This window comes from Elephantulus edwardii, unplaced genomic scaffold (genome assembly GCF_000299155.1).
Source record: "Elephantulus edwardii isolate Elephantulus edwardi_28Jun2011 unplaced genomic scaffold, EleEdw1.0 scaffold00118, whole genome shotgun sequence".
NCBI classification, from domain to species: domain Eukaryota; kingdom Metazoa; phylum Chordata; class Mammalia; order Macroscelidea; family Macroscelididae; genus Elephantulus; species Elephantulus edwardii.
The window spans coordinates 4,688,347-4,694,201 of NW_006399868.1; positions in this window are offsets into that span (position 1 = coordinate 4,688,347).

The window sequence follows — 5,855 nt, forward strand, 5'->3', positions numbered from 1 at the left end:
CTAATTATAGGTGGTATATAAAGTATAATTAAATTTTTCATATTAATGTTTTAATTAGCAAGAATAGTAATTTGTAATGCAGTATTTATCTTATAAAAACAAATTCACTGTCTCTGAGTCCAACCTGACTCATGGTGACCAGACCGTGGTGACCTCTACAATGGAATAGAATTTTCCAGAATGTTCCCAGGCTGTAAATCTTAACACTGCTCCAGCTTTCTTCAGCTGTGCCACCAGTTAGTTAGTTAGTTAGAATTACTAACCTTTTGGTTAATAGCCAAGCAAATAAATTACTGAGACACCATAGTGCCTCTATCTTATGGCTTATTTTAATGTAAATATGTATAACACTTATAGATAGAAGCAATGGGTTTTGTTTTGTTTTGTTTTGTTTTTGGGGGGGGGGGAGGTTTCCCGACATTCAGGTCTTGTTTTAAAAAAAATAAAATTCTGTGTCATATTCCAATTGCTAGTACTTGCTATGCATCAGAGAGCCGGATGATGACTAGGGAGGCTAGAAGGAGAATTGATGCCTTTGAGCCGTGATGTTGGAGAAGAGTATTGATTGTACCATGGACTGTTAAGAGAATGAACAGGTTCAACTGGGAGAAGGTTAAATGAAGCTGCTCCTTGGAGGCAAGGATTCTGAAGTTGCATTTGACATACTTTGGACATGTTGCAAGGAGGGACCAGTCCTTGGAGAGGGACATCATGCTTGGGAGGGTGGAGGGACGGTGCAAGAGGGGAAGACCCTCTATGAGATGGATTGATTCAGTGACTGGGGTAATCGGGGTGGGTATGTTGGAGACAGTGAGGCTGGCACAGGACATAGCAGGGTTTAGGGCTGTTGTACATAGGGACACTCAGTTGCAGGTGACTCGATGGCACATAACAACAACAACAACAACAGTATATCTCATAGAAGCCTTAGTGGCAGTGGTCAAAGAATTTGACTACTAATCAAGAGATTGGTGACTTGAACCTACCAATCACGGCATGGGAGAAAGATGAGACAATCAACTTCAGGAAAGATTTACAGCCTTGAGAAATATGAGCAGTTCTCCTCTTTCCTGTGGGGTCACTGTGAGTCACAGCAAATGAATAATGGTATATCCCAGACACTACTGAATTCAACATAATGTTAGCTGTCACCCTAGTCTTCTTCCTCTTGGGTTTAAATTTGCTCACTAATCAAAATGGTCCTGTTTGTTTTATGTTATTTGTATTTGTTAAGGTAATAGAAGTATGCTAAATCTCTAATGCCATAGTATGTAGGGAATTGTGCTGATGACTCAAAGTCTACTTCTCTCTGGAAGTTCAAGTTCTCCAGCAGCTCCACAGGATAAATGAGGGACAGTATCCTCCAGTGTGATTTACAGCCTCAGGACCAAAACGGAGGGTCAGCTGTGAGTCAGTTCTCACTTAACGGCACTGAGTGGCACAAAAGTAGGAGAGGTTATGGTGGCTCTCATTTTACTTTTTATTTAGAACAAGAAATTTAATTTTGTGTGGTCAAAACATTCATCTGATTTAAGAGCAGTGCCTGCTCAGGTTCATGTCACATGTTTTGTGTATATTTTGTCAATGTGCTTTTTATAGGTCTAAAAAGAAACGATAACACTCTAGTGGCCTAGTGGCAAGAAGCTGTGCTGCAACCCTGAAGGCATGCAGTTCTAATCCACCAGGTGCTCCACAGGAGAAGGATGGGCAGTGTCCTCTTGTGTGATTAACTACCTTTGAAAACTCTTCCGAGGGTCAAGAATGGGTTAGTTCTGCCTCAGCAGTACACAACAATAGATTTCTACTTATACTGGTTACTTCCATATTTAAATCAACTTACTAATAATCTAAAAGTTGATATAGAAAATTCTGGCTATCCTTATTGAGTTTACTCCATGGGAGAAGGATGGACAATCTCCTCTCGTGCTATTTAAAATCTCTGAAACTGAATGGAGGGTTCTGACTTGACAGTGAGAGAATGAGAAAAAGGGCTCTACATTTTATTTCACACATGAACATCTTTCTTAAAACATTCTTCAGCATATCATTTATCCATTGCATTTACGAATGTGTAGTGGATAACAACACAAAAAAGGATGAAATGTTAAATTGGATAATGGAGAATGGAGTCAGAATAAATTTAAATACACACACACACGTTTGAATGGAATATTCCTCATGCCATGCCCACAGAGGTCTGGGAAACCAAGGGGCTTTTCTGAGCAAAGTTCACAAATCCTGAAGAAAAAGAGAAGGAAAGATGAGAAAAAGCAAGCTATTCTCCATCATCTTTCTAGTTTCTGACCTTTACCCTGTATCCTATTTACATACCTGCCCACGCATTTAACCATCTATATCCTCCATCCACCCATCTGTCCATCCATCTATCATCTGTCTATGTATCTATCCATCCACCTGCCAACACACGTGCTTACATACCTCTCTATCTGCTTGACCATCATCTGGAAATTGTGTTTGGATGTGAATGCTCCCATGTCAGTACCCCTAGTTCTCTGCACTTGTAAATGAAATCTGTGGAAGAGTTTTCAGCTGCACATCTGACCCTGTGCTGGATCTCACGTGGGTTTTGGGCCATTTTGCCAAGTCATAGCCACAGTAACAAAACATTTGTCTTGCTTTCTTTCAGTTGTACTTTAAGGAATCTACCTGACTTTTTGGCACTGACGTTTTCCTCTCTGGGGAACAAACAGTCCTGGTCACCAATCAGTTCTGTCTCCCCAGCTTCTTGTTCCTGCTTCATCACTTTCCAGCCTGTCTGGAGAGGACTGTGCTATTGAAATAACACCATTATGTAAGTATTCCCTGATCATGCACACCCACTATTCTGATGTGAACTAAAATGACATTTAGAATGGCTGACTGTACAAAGGGCACAGGACTACTGAGAGTAGGCAAAAATAAACCTCACATCCGTCTATTCTGGTAAATTGTAGAACAAAGAATTGGATGCTTTTAAATTGCACAATTATTGTCTAGTGTGTGCATGAATTCCTTACCACTTATGCAAGATAAGAAAAATACAGAACTTTTTCTATAGTATTCCCACAAGTATGTTTTTGGAGGTGTTTGGATTGAGTCTTTTGGGAAACAGGACAATGAGAAAACGATTCTTTTGATCTGTTCAATTTTAATAAAGTGGAACTGAAAATAGTACAGTTTTATAGACTGCAACAACAACAAAATTGGAGACTAAGAGCATTACTCTAAGCAAGGGCAGATATAAAGTAAATCACAGGAGCGAAACACTTTTAATAAAGATTTTTCATGTGCTTCTCTGTGTCTGGGATGCTCTTGGCTCTCTTCCATGGCTCTGAAAATCCTCCTCACACCATAACAGAAACATTAGCAGCTTTGAGCACAGACCTCCTTAAAAATTGCCTACATGAGACCCAGTGGTCAAAACTTACTCAAAAGCAAAAGGGATAAAGCAGGAGGAGAGGTAAATTAAATTACTGGAGTCAGAAAGACCAGAATGGAAATAATAGGACACTTGACAGTGTGAAAAATACAGTCACCGTACTGAAGAAATGGTTAAGAAGGAAAATAATTTACTGAGTAAATTTTCACCCCAAAGCAATAAAACATTTTTTCTTAGATTTTATTTTAATAATTTTAATGAACATTTACAGAGATTATGGATTTCCATTCATTCATTGTTGAACTTTTCTCCCTGTCCAGACCTCCTCCCCACGCTCCCTCCCAGTTTGCTCCTTTCTTTGAAAAGTAAAACAAAAAAAACAAACACCTTACTCAAGTTGTTTCCTTCCTCCCCAGCTCTTACTTGCAATGATCTTCCGTTCTTAAAAGCTCTATGGCATTCATTGAATGCCTCCTATTTTCAAATTTAGTTTAATGACTCCTTGATTCTTAGGTTTCTAATATTTTTATGACCACCTGGCACATCAGTGAGAGAAATCAAAAGCTCAAATGCTTTTTCACAATGGAAGGGAATTTGTTCAGCCATATCTATACAGCACATACTATGTGTAGGACACTGTCACTGACTTTATAGATACTGATAGAAATAAGAAAAATAAGTGTCTTTCATCTCAGAGGCAAAGAAATACATTTTCTTCTTGTTGTTAGGTGTCATCAAGTCAACTACAAGTCGTAGTGACTCTGTGAACTCCAGATGGAAAACTTGTCCTATCCTGCGCCATCCTCCAGATATCTGCATCAGATGCAATGCTTGAGTCCATTGTTACAGTCATTGAGTCATGTGACAGTGATAAGTCATCTCATTAAGGATCTCCTTCACGACCCTCTACATGTCCCAGCATGATGGCCTTTTCAAGGACTGACCCTTCCTGAGAACATGCCCAGAGTTTGTAAAGTTCCACCATCCTCACCTCTAAGGAATGTCCTGGTTACACTTCCTCCAAGAGAGACCTATCCATTCTTTCGATATTTCGTGGGATCCTTCTTCAACACAGTTCAAAGGCATCAATTCTTCTGTCATCCTTATTCATTGGCCAACTTTCAGACTCATAAGAAACAATTGAAAATATCATGACTTGGATAAGATACACTTTGATCTTTAACCTGTAAACAAATTTGAAAGCAAATACATACACAGAAAATAAAATGAAACAAGATAATGATAAACTCAAATCAGCCACTGCCAGGAGGTCAGGTCTGCCTCTTGTTTATGAAATTGTAAATCTTAACAGGCACAGGCTGCCTCCTCTTTCTTCTGTGAAGCAACAGGTGAATTTCAACTTTTGACTTTTTGGATAAACTGTTCAGCAGGTAATGAGGAAAGCGACCAAGACGCCTTAAATGATCGTTGCTGGTAGGTGCTATTCAGTCAGCTCCAACTCACAGCAGCCCCATACAGGAGAATCAGACCTGCACGATCCTGTGTTCCCCTCACTCTCTCTACTTGTCCTTAAACACGTTGTGGCTATCACTTCTCGGTTCATCTCAGTGATGTGCTGCTTCTCCTTAGTCCACAGAGTTGTGATGATGGCATAAAACTCAGACTTCATCTCTCTAACAGCTACACATATGGACACATCACTAGAACCTACAAACCAATGCCATTTGTTCCATTCATTTTTCTGTATTAAGTACAGAGCATTTTCATGAGAAAACACTTCATAACTATTTTATGTGACTTTTAAACCCCTAAGATTTATTCTTCTCATCATTTTGCACTGGTAGACTTATTCCAACCGTCCAGAGAACACCTAACCCATGTGATGTATTTGGCCACTGGACACAACTAGATTTTCAGAGAATATAATGCACCCATGATCCTGGATACCTGGACTCTCTAGCGTCATCCCAGGATGGCATTTTATGTGTGAGGTGCTGCATTCGTCTCACATCTGGAAATCTGAATGACTGTCAAGCCTGTGATTCATGAAAATCGAGCTCGTTTTAGCACCTGTTGGATGCGTGTGTGACAATAACCTCACCCTTCTATATAATGAGGACTTGTCCTTCTTACTGTCTTTCTTTCACGGAGTTAAGTTTCATTTTCTAAATGTCTAATCTCCTTGGCTTTGCAAGGCCGAATGGAACCTCTGAAGTGGTCTGTACCACACCTCTGTGAAATCTGGGATAACAGTTTTATGTTCCCCTTCTAGGTTTATTCTATTTAGACAATAAAAAAAAGGCTTTAAATCTGTGTTTTATGACTGCCACTTCAGGCAGGACTGACACCTCGGTTAATGGCCTGATTTATTAGACTGCAGATTTGTAGTTTATAAAGGGTCATCATTTTTAAACACAAAATTGTGAGGCTAAAATACTGCTATCAAAGAAAAATGCAGAACTAGTATGAATTTCTGTGGTGTTTCTGTTTTCTTCTTAATTTTTTATTTCTTTTT